The 16,784-nt window shown below is 30.8% G+C and overlaps 1 long non-coding RNA gene across 1 annotated transcript; it reads left to right on the top strand.

Moving 5' to 3' along the window:
* LOC132713926 (uncharacterized) lies at positions 1-8,212 on the top strand. Its single transcript, XR_009623503.1, has 7 exons — positions 1-302; positions 1,165-1,200; positions 5,381-5,506; positions 5,787-5,862; positions 6,690-6,757; positions 7,500-7,533; positions 7,831-8,212. It is a non-coding gene; the product is annotated as an uncharacterized LOC132713926 (long non-coding RNA).
* Positions 8,213-16,784: the final 8,572 nt, after the last annotated feature.

Below are 16,784 nucleotides of genomic sequence, written 5' to 3'. Positions count from 1 at the left end.
TACTGCTAATATAGGAAGCTTACCGGGAACATTTATTCGATGGCATAGAACATCAGAAACTTCCTAAAATGATGACTTTATTGGCTATCAACCACCACAAGGTTCTGTGGATGAAGGCACAGCTAATAGTGACAACCAGTGTGGATATACACGAGAAGCTTCAATCAGATACAACACAACAGCAGCTGATGCTAATAGAGATAACAATCTGGCTTTTGAATGTTACGTTTTAGTTTTCGGAGATCCGTATCCGGGGAACACTTATATCTCTGAAAACAATCCGAGATTTTATACTGACGTCAGTAAGTTTTCTATAACATTGAGCATTTGTTTGTGTATAACAGGAAATATTATAACATGACACGTAAGAAATATTTTCAGAGCTAATCAAAAGAAAGTCGTTTTAACTTTTACTTGTTATTAATCAACCTACAAATAACTATCATGTTTGTACAATTTATGACATCTTTGACTTTCTATAGTCAGCTATTCTTAAAATATATTAAGCATAACTATATGTATATGTAAACATACATGAACATAAAATAAACTTTTAATGATTGTATGGCAGATTTATATATCTGTATTTTTAAAGACAGTTTGAAAAAGGACTTTGTTTGCCTCTTAAAGAAGTCACCTCTGAACCTTATCCTAAGTAGATCATATTCTTGAATTTTGCACCACATAGGCAAATCTGTTTCATCCTAATTTAGTTGTCAACAAGTATCGTAAGGACACTTTTAAGCCCTCTACAACGTGAAATATAATACATATTCATGAGCAAAAGGATTTAAAGACCAGATTGGAAACATCATTTGAGCCTACAAGGATGTAAACTAGAGAGAGAATAAAAACCTTCCTATGAATCTTTCAACGGTCCGTCACTTATAATGTAATGAAGACTAATTGAAAACCTACTTACAAATTTATAAGCAATTTTCGATAAAAAAAGGAAAGTTGAACGGAATCTCCAGGGATCAACGTAGATATATTAACACATCATTGACCTCTTTTTTAAAACCTCTAGAATTGTAACAAGGCAAACGATAACATAAACAAAAGCATAAGTATGCACAGAATTAAATGAATTGTTTATTTGAAACTTATAACCTTGCTTTTATTTTCTTGTAAGTTATTGATTTTTGTCTTACTTTTTTATTTCAGATAACCCTAGTTATGGAGATACAGATAGTACAACAGGTAAAAACTTGTTCAATGCTCTTTTATATGTACTTGGTCGATCATATTAACATTTCCAAGCTTACATCTAACAGAAAAAGTAAAGTGTAAAAACAGATTATTTATGTATGATATTGTGTTCAAATGTTGCCTAAAATTAAGATTATTTCTGGGAGTCGTCTGAGTTAGGGAAAAATATTGTTATCCCTCATTTTCTACAAGTAAATTTGTATTTGCTTTTGTTTATGTTATCGTTTACCTTGTAAAAAAGTTATTTTTTTGTCAAGTAAGAATACTTTATACTGAATCAATTATTTACACTATGTGCTTTGTATCTGAACAGTAAACATATCTGCACATTGTCATTCATTTGACAAACTCAAATATGACATTGACCCTAAATCTCACTAGACATTACTGCACTATGGCAAAGTTCAATTGTATAGAAAAAACATATATTTCTGGTACTATTTAGTGATGTAGTGACATCGCATTTTTTCACAAATGCAATCTTGTTTAGCTAGGTAACAATAAGATAAAATCAGATTCTGTTTGTGTTAATAACTTGAAGCCCATTACATCATACGATTAAATCTTTCTGCTGGGTCAGTTGTATGTCAGGATTTTTTCCTGGAAATAGAATTAGGTCTAAAAAAGATTACATTTGTTTCCTGTATCTTACTAACAAAGATGAGTTTGTATGCTCATTTTTTATTTAATTTAGTTTAAAAATGTTGTTTTTTTTTTTTCATTTTTTGTTGAATTGGATTCAAACTTAGAAAAAGCATATTCTATCAATTTTGGGACACACTTTTGAACCTTATATCTATTTCTTATTCGTTATTGAACTTTGGTATCAGTTAGTTGTTATTGATATTTTTGAAACATTTCATTTACTTGTTTTTTGATGTACAGGCTTGAAATTTTGACCAGGAATGTTATCTCTGATGCCGAATTGAATTTTGATATTAGCAAACCTACTTTTGATATTTATGATATCGTTTGACTTAGTTTCTCACTTCTTGATGTATAGATTTGAAATTTGGACAAGGGTTGTAATTTCTGATCCTAATTGAATTTTAATAACAACTGGCCTACTTTTGATAGTTTTGATATCACTTGACCTTCTGTTTTTATGTACAGACCAGGGATGTAATTTCTGATGCCAAATTAAATTTTGATATAAGCTCACCTCTTTATATTATTGACACAATTTCACATACTTTCTTGTTTTTTTGACATACATATTTTGAATTTGGACCAGAACAGGGTTTTTTTCTGATGCCGAATCGAATTTTGATAGTAGCTGACCTATTTTTAATATCGCTTGACATACCCTTTGACGTACAGACTTCAAATGTGGACCTGATGTGTAATTTTTGATGCCAAATTGAATTTTGATATCAACTTACCTAATTTTGATATTTTTGATATTATTTGACCTACTTATTTTACTTTCTGATGTACAGACATGACATTTGGACCGAGGGTTAAATGTCTAATGCTGAAGTAAATCGTGATATCAGCTGACCTAAATTTGATATTTTTGACATCATCTGACCTTTTTTTTGACATACAGACTTGTAATTTGGATCAAAAGTGTAATTTCTGATACTGAACTAACATCAGCTGGCCTATTTTTGATATTTTTGATTATGTTTGACCTATTTTCATTTCTTGTTGACGTAAGTTATGTTACCATATAAAAAAGCGTTTTTTTCCTAAACTATAATTTTCAAACGTCAACACCTTACATATTTTGCATGTGACATTTGCATGTATTCATTCACAAAAATTGTCCCATCAAAATTTACCGTGCTCGTGTGGTGATATATTCTACATAGTCTCAAAGGAACACACTTGCAACATTATTTTTAACAAAGCCTTTCCAAAATATTAGGACAAAATATTTAATGCAATGAACAATGAAATGATGGTCAGATTTATTATGGAGAAAAATCAACATTGTGAAACTATAAAACTAGAGGCGCAAGTTGAGTTGGACTTGCCTTTCGGAAAGATCATTTGAAAAAAATATTTCTAACACGGAAAACCAGTTGTTTCTGATGAGCGATTCAGGGCCATTATTGCCCTATTGTTTATAATTGGTAAATATCAATATGTTCACAACAGTAATTTTATAACTTCATCAGTGTATATAACAGTTTAAGTAAATGTGTGTTCGTTTGTTATAGTAAGATTTAAAATTCAGACCAGTTAAGAATTTGTTCTGGGTATTAAAATGAATAACACGTATGTTTATGAGTAACAGTTTTTGAAAAATGTTTTATTCACCTTTAAGACAAGTCCATCGCTTTTCACATCTATAGACCCTTTTATTTAAGCGATAAGCATCACGGAAGATTTTCCTTACCGGATGTGATGTAATATACAAACCGCATAGAATGATAGCTTATTAAAAGTTGAATGCGTTAATACTGACCGTTCAATTACGATTATAACCTGAAAAAATTGACTTATGCATATATAAATTTAATATCAAGAAAGTAAAATATAAAAAAAAAACATAAAAACAAAGATTAAGATAAATTCTTGCTACGAGGTAAAACAGCGGAATTACAAAGTGAATACATCTATTAGATTTTCTCTAATGCCAGAGAAAAAAACTAGTTACTAAATCAAATTTTAATATTTTATGAACACCCATACACAGTGTGAAATTACCCAATATAATGGTCATTTTCTAGTTTTCTGTATGATTTTCTGTCATTTAGAAAATTCCGGCGTATTTGTGACAAACATGAAAATAAATTTGTCAATGTTGACATGTATAACGTAAGATTCGTAACAGAGGCAGATAAGATAATTTTGATATATCAAATCTATTGAATTCTTATGACTATGAAAATAAAGACCTTTTAAGTTAATTGGTGTGTATAAAAGCGCCCTTGGGCCGTAACATATTAATTAACAGGGTGCATATGTTGTATATACTAGCGGCAGTTGGCTGTGATATCATAACTCACCAGTGTGCATATTAAATAGTTATAAAATTACATCATATTACATCACGTTTGTTAGTTATCAAAATATTTATGATCCTAATTTGGATGGATCATCCTAGGGGCCATACAACGGGATTTTTACTTTTTATGCCTAAATGTTTTTGAAATTACATAGATTTATATTATTGTTTTTCTTTGTCTTAGTTATGCTTAAATCAAAATATTTTTTTATCAACCAGAATCCTGCAATTAATTATTATGCGGCCGTTTTTTAAAACTACAGAATACTAACATTTTTTGAAACTCAAAATATCTCTTGGGTACTGTATATTAGCAGAGACATATACTATCTACATCTCTGCAATTAGTACGATGTAACTGCCTGGTAAAACACGGTGCGACAATTTTCATTATTTAGAATCAAACGAAAATGGTTTTCATGATCAGTTAACCAGCTATTTGGTCTAGTATTAAAACAAATCGTTTACTTTATTTTAGTAAACATTTTATTTATTTGACCAATGCATCCTTTTTATGTAATATGTTATTCAATTACACAACATTTTGACAATTTCAATCTGCAAATCTTACCAGAGAAAGGAATAAGATCTTTATATTCCTCTATTTATGTACTTAATCGTCTCGGCAATGTCCACCGTACCCCCTTATGACGTCATCCAATGGCGAGAACTTGAATCCGGTCGTAAATGAAAGAGTCTATATAGAAAGTGCTGTTTCCCGTATTTTTCCCTTTTTTATCTCTCCCTTATCAGGTAACTAAAAAAATCATGGAGAAATATGGGACTTGGCTACGACCTATTCTTTCAGGGGCTTTCTGAAAATGATATACATCTCAGCAAATAGTATGACCTCATATGTTTACATGTTATTTGTGGAAAACCTGCTACTTAAAATGATGTTGTTTTTATTATGAAAGTGATTTCGATACTAGTATTTAAATGAAACGTTCACAGATTCCTCTACAAACAACATCACAAAGGAGATGACTTCCCTTGACAAGACAAGTATCTTCACCTTAAATATGGTGAAATCAAAAATTAAATTTGCATGAAAATTAGTTATATTTTGTTTAGTCACAGATCTTTTTAAATACATGTTTGTTTTCTGAATCATGAACGGTCGGCGTACCACGTATGTGGTATGTCTTAAAATAAAGTCCTTGTATAGAGATATGTTGTTAAGAGCAAGCACTATCAACACTATTGTTATTGCAGATGGAAACGAGATAAGTATAACAGCAGGAGCTATCGCCGCGATTGTCATTGCCTCACTCATTGTTGGTGTTCTAATCGGTGCGGTTTTTACATGGGTTGTTTTAAATAGAAAACGGACAGTAACAGGTACTTTCAATAACAAGGATCAAAAACTCTGCCCTTCATACCGCATACCTTTTTTACAGAATAAAACCTTGTAATTCAAGTCCGTGTTTCAATTAAAATGTTAAATGTCGTCATGTTTACGATTTTCTAAATTTACTTTGAAAAATAGAGTAAAAATATATATAGGAGTAGTGTGAAAACTGATAGACTTATGACACCGAAATCTATGTTCTTGATACTCATAAAATAACTCGGTATTTTGAAAACTTTAACATACCTAATATCTTATTTTATGAAATAGGTCTGAAGAATCAAAATCAACATCAGCCAACATCAGTGTCACGCGGCACAGAATTAAATGGTTCGTCACTTTCACCGTAAGTACCGTCAAATAGTGTTTTTTTTTATTTTATATATTGATAACATTGGTTTCATCTATTTCCTTTCCAACTAAAATATACATAATGATTAGATATACTTAATGATTAAATATACATGATGATTAAAGATAATAAAGATAGATTTCAGGAATAGTTCACACTTAAATTATTGCTAATTAATAATTCTTAATAATGAGAGGAATAAAAAGCAGCTGAAAGATGAATATCAAACATTATCCCTCATGTACAGGCTCAATCAAACCGAGTCTGTAATTCTTATGTAATTTTGTTGTAATAAATGCTTTCGAGGGATCACTTTGTTTCCAGATTTTTATACTTCACAACAGCAGGTGTCAATTGCCGTATGGCAGCTGTAAAAAGTTGCCCCGTACTTCACTTCAGTGTTGTTATATTTTCTGGTCCTTCGGGATCATTGATGCCAGCACTATTAAGTGTTGAGAATTGAGTACCGCTCAAGCCGGTGCTAGGGGTCGTGAGAGATGTTGCACTTATTCATTATCTCTCATGTACAGACTCAATCAAACCAAGTCTGCAATTCTTATGTTATTTTGTTGTGATTAATGCTTCCGAGGGGAGTGAGAGATGGTTGTCTGACTTTTCCATATGGCTATTGAAGAGTTATTGTATCATTACTATTATTAAATTGTCAGTTTTATGATAATAAACTAGAACCTCAAAATGACTGTTGCGTTTGTGCGCTTATTCCCACTTTGTTTCCAGATTTTTAACTGTTATTTGCAAGACCACATCACGTAATCTTATTATTATTTATATAGATAATAATGAAAAATAATATTTTTTAGAAATACCTACGAACAATTTCAAAATAGAACAGAAACTGAAAGCAGGATGGCTTATGATTCTCTAAATGGTAACATATTTGGTTTTTTTTAATTTACACTGCCAACTATAAATATGATCGTTATATAGTCTTTGGCTTTAAACTGTACAGTTTACTATTCCATAACTAACTTTGTTTTATGGAGTTTGACAATAATCGGAATATTAAATCAGAGCGATATGTTTAGGTTTGTATTACCAATCTGTTTGATGCATAGTAATGGCTCATGAAGACTATAGGCTTGAGTTCTTTATATCTCCGCATCAAAACAACAGAAAGTAATTCATCGATGAGCACAGACCGGTTCGATGTCATTTCAATTCTAACATTATAACGGAAGGACAAATAAGAGACATCACCTTTCGCTACTTTTCAAGTTTAAGTTACCGGATTTCATAGTTAGTTGTTTTATCTCGCATTTTGCTTTCAATTACTTGAAACTCAGAAGAAATAATAAAAAATATACGTTTCATTGTAAGTAAAATTAGTTTGTATTGGAAAAAAATATTGCTGATATATTTGATTTAATCTTTAAAGTGATATTATGCTCATATTTTAATTGTCAAGGTGAGCTGCATTGCCTATATATTTAAAAAGAATGGACTGTCAATGGAGTAAAACCATTTTAATTTATTTCAACATTTACCATATGAAAACCTTTATTTACTCGTGTATATATATTTAACGAATACAAATTAACATTGCATTTTCCCATGTCACTTATTTCATAAACAAATGTCCAATATTTATGTAATTTTATATTATGCTTCAGCTGCTTCAGCAAATTCCAGCACAGTACCAGACAGGTAATGAACTAAATAAATCCCCTATATCCCCCGACTTGTCAAATTTTTTAATCACAAAATTACGAAAAAAAACAAGAATTTTCACCACAAAGTTTTTTTAACAAAGCAATGTCAAAGTTTGTGGTTAAATCTAAATGTTATTCAAATGAAAGATTAGAGTAGGGATCTATCAATTAAGTTTAAACTGAAGAAAATTATGTTGTCAATATTGTTTTTGTACTGTTTAAGATAAGGAATTTACATACATAGTTGTCACGAAAGTATTCTTATTTTGATTTTTCATATCACTGATTTCAGCCAATCACAGTATGAGAGTCTTAAACATGGAGGAGGAGGGACATCTCACACTTACGCAGGTCTAAATAACAACCAATAAAATTTGAAAGATCTACCTCGGCTGTTTGGACTACTCACCTTGCCATATATGCTCTAGATTTAAATTTTGGACACAATCTTTAATTGTCTTTAATTTTTAGATTTATTCGTACACACAATGAACATTATAAAGGGATTTGATTTTTCAGGAGATTACTCCGAGCAAATGAAGTTATTCGAGCAATCCTAGTTCGACCAAACGGAGTCTAGTTGTAGTTGTGTAGATATGACAGGGAAAATCAAATGTGTTGTCATCTGTTACCTTATCAATTTGATAACCAGGCTTTATTAAGAAGAAATTTTTCGTATCTCCAGTTTAAATGGCCATATATTCACCCAATCTGATTTAAATCAGCTGTAAATAACGTTCTGCATTTAGATCTGACCATCACCAAATACGGAGTAAATTCTTAATACCTTTCAAACAGCCAATTATCGGCGAGCTTTAATAATTTTGATTCTGTTTCTATTTTTAAACTCTGGAAAGTCAATATCGAGAAGGAAGTCATCACGATTTCGAACGATTTACAGGCTGTTCACCCCTCAGTCAGTTCACACAAGGCCAATTTTTTGCAGACACTTCACCACTCGGACAGTTCACCCTCGTTTTAAGAAATTTGATTGAAACACTTCACCTCCATATTTTTATTTTGTGTTCAACAATATCTACATGTAATTTGGAAAATGTTAGAATTATAATTGTCGTCAATAGTGATTGAGAAAATTATTTGTTCTATAATACTTTGCTATTGTTTGAAGATGAACGGAATAGAATAGTGTATATTGTAAGTGTAACCCATTGGATAACCTATAAAAATCACGTTCATTAATTTAGAGACAAAATAATGCTCTTAATTTGTACTTAATTTTCAAAACTTGTGTTTTTTTTATTTTACTTTAAGAAGTAAATCCATGAATGAAAAGTCAAAATGTCCTTAAAAAGCTGTAAGTTGGTTAATAAAGATATAACTGTGCCATGAATAAACGAGTGTTATGCATTAAATCTTATTTCATAGGTATAACAAAAGATGCATACAACAAAGCCGCAAAGCACTAAGTTTTTCTTTTTTATTAGGCAGGCATGTTAAGCTTCGGGAATTTCCTGAGACGTTGTGTGCGATTTGGTTTGCTCGTTTCTTTCCTAATCTTTTTTAACACGTTTTTGGAAATAAAACATGCGTCCGTCTTACGGTCTGCCAATTTCATAACATCAGAAACAAAGCGGTAGATTAATTAGGCATTACATATCATACATCTTTACTTTGTAAAATAGAGAAGAGCAGAGGGCCTAAAGAACACTTTAAACGGTACAATTAAAACCCTTTCCCAGTCTGGGTTTGTTTGACCCCTTTTTTAAAAAAACGGGAAAAATAGGAAAAGAAATATAAAAATAAAAATAAATTTTTTTTATTCCCCCCAAAATGAAGAGAAAAACATAATATCCAAATTACAAATACAGTACAACGTTAACAAAAATAAGAAAGAAAAAACAGTGAGCAAAAATGTGAGTCTTATTTGTAAGTAACAACGGATATATACCCTTTTGTACAAGTACCATTGTTTTTATATATACATGTGTAAAATGTATGTTAAAACTATAAATGCGGTATGGAGATGAAGTAAATAATGTTTAAACTAAGAGATAATATAAACAATAAAGTTAATTGCTAAAGTCAATATTAAAGGCTTTATTTATAAATGATATTCGGTTTTATCCTCTGGCCTAAGAATCTTAGCAAAAAAATAAAAGTATCATAAAGATGATTTTCGAATCTTACTTGAAATTTACTTTTACTTTTCATTTAGTACTTGAAATATATTCATATCATAGCATTGTCAACCCTAGTACATGAAAATTCGGCACATCAGCTAGCTGGACCATGAAAACGCTTTCGAAATTTTGGACCTACAGCGATGGGGGCCCAACGGGGTTTGAAGTCATTCCCTTTTAAACCACTGGCCCCCGGAAACCTCCAAACCAAAGGGAATTTAAAATTGAAAAGAATTAAAACACTCTCGAATCTGTTTCTGGAACCAACCAGTACTTAGCAATGAATGTAAAGTTTCTTGTTCAAGGAAACAACAGGTTGTCACTGAGATTGCTTAGATTGCTAGTCTGACGCGTTTACCACTGAAAATGAACTACAGAAATATTTCTCAAATAATCAAATTGTTACAAAATAATAATTATTAGTTTTATAATGAAAAAAGATGAATAATATTAAACCCAGTCGTATTTGCAAGACCACATCACAAAATATTTTTATAATTTATTTTTAGGAATACCTAAAAACAACTTCACAATAGAACATATACTGAAATCAAGATAACCTATGATTCCCTTGACGGTATTACAATTTTCTTTCTAATATATTAATTGATCGTTATTTCTATTTAATAGCATATCTTTTTTTGCACTTACCTGTATATTTCAGTCGTCGATAATGGATATCAATGTCACGTGGATTTTGGCATTAAATCTATAGTTTTTACTTGTCCATTATTGATATCATTGTTTATGGATTGTGGCATAATTCTCTATATTTTAACTGGGTCCAGCAACTGGACCATGTCACATGGATTGTGGCAATAATTTGTACATTTTACTGATCCCAAAATTATTGATTTCGTGTTACATGGATTGAGCCAGTAATTCTTTATATTTTACTGAAACCAATTGTTGATATCATGTCAAATAAAATTCGTGACATAATTATGCATCTTTTACTGGAACATTATTTCGATACCATGTCACGTGGATTGTGGCCATAATTTTCCCTGTATATTCATGCTGGTGCATTATTGACATAAAGTCACATGGATTTTGGCATAAATCTGTGTATTCTACTTAGTCCATTATTTATATCTTGTCACATGAATTTTTGAATAATTCTGTATATATATCTGCTATATTACTGATATCATGTCACATTAATTGTTGGCATTATTCTTTTATGTTTTACTGGTCCAGCATTGGTATCATGTCACATGAAATTTTGGCATTTTTTTATATTTAATTACGGGTCTATTTACTGATATCATGTCACATGGATTGTGGCATAATTCTGTATATTTTACTGGACTATTATCATGCCACATGGAGTTTGACATTAATATGTATCTTAAAGAAACAATATCGGTCTGAGCGATATCTTTAGGGGTTTTTACGACCTATCTGTCGTATTGATGCGTATCAATTGATCACGACAACTGTTGGCTGGGGATATTAATATCTCGGCATCAAAGCGACAGAAAGTTATATATAGATAAACACAAACAAGTTTATTGTCATTTCAATTATAAAATGATAATGAAAAGACAAATAAGAGACGTCACATTTCGCTAATTATCAAGCTAAAGTTGCTTAGGTTTTAATATTATGTTGTTTTATTTAGATTTTACTTACGCTTAATTAAAAACTTAGTAGATATAATAATAAAATAGCTGTTTTCATTCAGAGTATAGTAAGCTTGTTCAGTCTTCCAGTATTTTTTATTCTTAATTGTTTTTTTATCAATTAATCAACAATTAAAATTGTATATTTACTGGAGGAGGTTCATAAACCAGAGTTTCAACCTTCCATATGAGATGAATTGCAAACTTTAAAATCTAACACATTTTAATTAAGTCATACGTGCTTATTATATCACATACTCGTAAAAATTGACTGTATTAAGTAATTTTATTGATATATTCAAATATGTAAAGTTCAATGTTTTAGTCGATTTAATCGTTTTATTTTTTTTTATTTAAGTGACATTAATTATGCCTCATATTTTCATTGTCAAGTTGACTGAATTGACTATATTTTGTCAAAAAGATTGACTGTTACAATGATGATTGGCCAGCAGTTGATGTTGGAAAATGTTTTGCATAAATTTTTAATTATTGTTATATCTTATGCATAAATGTATGGCAAATCGGAATTCTTTTGTGTGATCGTATAAATCTCGATCAATGTTATTTGTTTTTGAAGGTCAGTCTGCAATATAGTTTATATTCATGCATCATTTGTAAATGGACTATATCCATTTTGATTTATATAAAACATTTAACCTCGTGTAATGTATATTTTGTATGTGTAACAAATTAACAATTGCATTTTTGCCAGGTCACTTTTTCATAAACAAATGTCCAACAATATTTATGTTATTTTACATTATGCTTCAGCTTTTAGCAAATTCCAGCGTAGTACCAAACAGGTAATGAACTACAATTATGAAGTTCTTGATTATGAAGTAAACACTGTTGTCAAATGATGTTTAATTAAAATAATTTTGATAAGGAATTTTTACATACATAGTTGGTAAATGGAAAAATTAATTTATTCTAATATTTTGAATATATCATTCACTTCATTATACAAATGACATTTTTTAAATTTCATTTATTCATATCTATGTAATTACAGCCAATCACCAGTATGAGGGTCTTGAACGAGAAGCAAGAGCATCTCACACGTATGCAGATCTAAAGCTTGGTCGGTAAAACTATTTATCTATCTCGCCTGCCTTGGGTTCATTTCGGTTACCATATATATGTACCAGTTATAAATGTTTTTGTACACAATCTATAACTGGTTTATTCACAAATACACTTAATATATTATATAGTGATTTTGCTGGGACCAGACGATTACTTTTGAACGAAGGAAAGTTATTCGAGTAATCTGAGTTCGAGCGAACAAATTTTAACTAAAGTTTTATAGATGTAACAGGGAAAATCAAATGTGTTGGTCATCTTTTACCTTAAAAGGATTTTTTTTAATTATCTTTCATTTCTATCTATATGCACTAGTTATAAATGTATTTGACACAATCTTTAATTGTCTATTATTTTGAGGTTTATTTGTACATATATCAAATATTATATTGGGAATTTGCCGGGACCAGGTAATTACTTCCAGCGAAGGAACTTATTCAAGCAATCCGAGTTCAAGCGAACCAAGTTTAACTATAGTTGTGTAGGTATGACTGGCAGTCAATTATTACCTTATCCAAATGATAATTCGGCTTTAAAGGGTGATTCTTCGTAATAACTTTTCATTTTCTCTAGTCGGCACCTAATTCATTCAGAAGTTCCGACGGAAGCTACTAATATCAAGTTCAAAGTGTAAAAATTAACAAACGACAATAAATCCAAAATAAAGCAAGGCAGAATTATGGTTCTTTTACACTGCACATCTTCCTAATGAGATCTATCTACCTACAAGGTTTTCTTGTAGATACCTTTCATGGCCTCAGATAAAGTTCGAATTGTAAAAATGAACAAAGGGCAATAACTCCAAAATTAGGCAAGACATAGTTATTGTACCTTTTGTACTGCATTTTTACCTATTGAGATTTATCCACCTTCAAAAGTTGTTATTTGTTATAGTTTCAGAGTTATGTCCCGGACAAACTTCAATGTTTTACAGGAAACATTTTCAAATGAACCGTTTTCTTTAATCAGCTTTCAGGAAGAGAACTCTCACTTACATATATACAGATTTTCTACTAAATATATAGATTAAAATTTGAAAAATGTTATATTTGTATTTTACATATGTACAACACGGTTCTTTCTTCCATTATTAGTGTCAAAATGGCAATTACAAATCTTTGTAAAGTCAATCAATCATTTTAAGTTTCTAACTGCCAATGTACACATACATTTGGTAAACGAAGTTCATTTCACACCACATCTTTCTAGAATATAACCCGATGCACTTTCGCATATTCACCACTTGATGTACCAATATAACGGTCCAAACTTAACATTTTGCCTAGTCTTATAAGGTACATATCTCGCACCCCATCTTGCCTTTTATCTATTTAATGAGCAGTCCCAATTCCCGTATCAAATCTTTATAGTAATTAAAGTTACAAATTTAGGTCAAAATGTCTAAAAATGTTGATGTGACATAAAGAATTAATCAAACATTTGTAAGAACAATACTGATCTCTATTTAACTCATACACAGCCGCAAAACTTTTATCAGACCGGCTAACACCTCGTGCAATGCTGTTTTTGTGTTTCCTCCATCCTGGATGGAAACACAACGCTAAATTCTTACCGTTTCCACGTACCAGACAGTGAGTAATAAGCTAAATATCCTGAAACCCCTACATCATTTAGCTATTCAAATGTAAACACAAGTGTGCCGTAAAATACATTTTCACCATTACTGTTTGGGCAAAACTTGACCTGAAACTGATTAGCTTTGTTGAGTTTCAGTACATTATTACGATTTTACATTATTTAGGATTTTTTATCAAATGTATAGTTTCTGATCCTTAACTGCGCACATGTAATGGCCGAATGGCCTAGTTATAAGCATGACTTAAACTGTATCCGCATTGTTGCAAGTTTGAATCCTCGATAAACCATTTCTTTTAATAGATTTTAATTTCTCTTTATGGGTAAATGTAACATGAATGAATACATTGTTTAACTTCTGGGTCTTTTTTCTTCTTTTCTGAGCTTTGATAAATACATATATGTATGTTATATTATTAAGTTCAATGTTTGAAGTATGTGTGTGATGGACAAAAATACATAGTGGTAAAAGTTTGGAAAATATAAAAACGAATTCAGATAAAAAACTGAATAAAAAATTAATGATTCAGCAAGGCTCTAACTAACAACTCGTGATGTGTCTAGTATCTTGTCATCGAGACTTGTTAGATAATAATGTATGTTATGAATTCGAAGAAATACATATACATTTGTGTATACATATGTGTACATATATGAAAACAACATGCCTAAAGATTCATGCTAATTTTCATGAAAAGTTTGAAACTGTATTATTTAGAAAAATCGTGTCACGCGAACAACGAAAGTAATTTAGAAATTGCACACGGCTTTTTCAATCAAAATAAGTTGCCAAATATAGGTCAAAATGTACAAAAATATCCCCTTTCTCTGTCAGAAATGCAGTCAAAATATGGTTATAAATACTACAAAATCAGTCATTCATTGCAAATAACATTTAGTTGTACTTATAATTATTTTTCTAAGAATTGTAATACATTTTTCACAAAGTGGATTATTTTTGGTATATGGTTTGCAGCTTTGAGATCCGTATGATTTCCTTCTGAAGCAGATAGATCACTGAATAATTGATATAAAAGGTACACATGACGTAATTTCAAGGAAGATATTTATCAATCAGTTGCAAGAAATGCAAGGAAACTATGTACGATCGATCAATATCTCTTTACCTGTAATGTCCGAATCCACTTCAATACTTTTTAAAAAAAAATATATTATGAACCACATACCTAGATCATAACCTTATGATACGAAGACATCTTATTTCAAAACAATGGAATCATATTTCGACTAACGGCGATGCATCTCAGCTGAAACACTAGGTCACGGGAGCTAAAAATTGAAAAATCTTGTTAAAACTCTACTGGCTATTGTTTTGATTTTAATTTCCTGGAAATTGGTCAGACATGTTCTTTTAATGATTTCTAGATCTAATTTGAATATTGGTCACCTGGAGTCAAAAACTAGGTCACGCAGCCTAAATAGTGAAAAACATTGTAAACTCTCTAGGGGCTACTGTTCCAGGCCAAATATCCTACACATTTGTCAGAGAGAGTGTTATGATGAATTCTAGGTTAAGTTTGGATATGGGTCACTATGGGTCAATAAATTAAGTCACATAGCACAATTATGGAAAACCCGTTTTAACACTATAGAAGTTACCGTTTTAAACCAAAAACATCCTGGAAATTTGTCAGAAAGGCCAAAATATCCTGGAAATAGTTAAGAATGGTTGTTATGATGATTTCCAGATCAGGTTTGAATATGGGTCATCTACATAAAAAATTAGGTCACAAAGTCAAAATATGGAAAATCTATTTTACACTCTAGAGGCTACTATTCCAGTCCAAATATTCTGGATATGTGTCAGAAAGGTTTTTTAATAATTTCTAGCCCAAATTTAAATATTGTTCATCTGTGGTCAAAATCTAGGTCACATAGCCCAAATATAGAACCTTTCATTTAAGCAATAAGCGTCAAGGAAGAATTTCTCCTCTTACCAGATGGGAAATTATTGTATACAGACCTCTTCCAATGTTAGCTAATTAAAAGTTAAATGCTTTTGATGTCATGGAACTTACTTTATAAAAAAAAACATTTGTATCAGCGCCGATGGCCGTAATATAATTTATCAACAGGATGCATACGGTGTATACAGGCGGCACTAGGCCGTAATATTATAACTCAAAATTATGCAAATGTAACAGTTATAATATTCATCAGATTACGTCACTTATTCTAGTTGTTTTAAATCTGATCCGAGGGGCATTAATGGGCATGCCTTACTGATTTGATACCTTTGGATGACTACCAACTGGTATTTATATAAATGTCACATATACTTCGTTATTAAGAAAAAAATTTGTGTACGTGTTTCACCCCTTGTTTGTACGTTTTGTCATATGTGGTCAAAACGTACGTCACACATCCCGGATGTGAAAAAATCCTTGTAAACACACTAGGGGCTACTCTTTCAGTCCAACTTTCCTAGAAATTGGTCAGAAAGGTTGTTATGATGATTTCAATATGGGTCATTAGGGATCAAAAACTAGGTCACACAGCCCAAATATAAAAATTTTTAAACATCCTTGAAATTTGGATTGTTTCTTCATAATCAGGTGAGCGATAAAAGGACCCTCTTGTTTATCTGTTCACGCGTCTTTCTATTTATCTTTGTAGAGTCAACTGTAGAAATAGCTATTACATAATTATCTATGTAATTTAAAAGTCAATAATATAAATGGCAATTATAATCCTTGTTGAGATCAATTATTTCTATAAATGTGTTTTCGTTCCATTGTTTAAAGTTTATATCAAATAAAATTTAAAGTTTATTTATT

This window comes from Ruditapes philippinarum, unplaced genomic scaffold (genome assembly GCF_026571515.1).
Source record: "Ruditapes philippinarum isolate M1 unplaced genomic scaffold, ASM2657151v2 ctg6442_1_1_1_1, whole genome shotgun sequence".
Taxonomy (NCBI): Eukaryota; Metazoa; Mollusca; class Bivalvia; order Venerida; family Veneridae; genus Ruditapes; species Ruditapes philippinarum.
The sequence above is the reverse complement of the archived record's forward strand: the minus strand, read 5'-3'. Positions and strand labels throughout refer to the sequence as shown.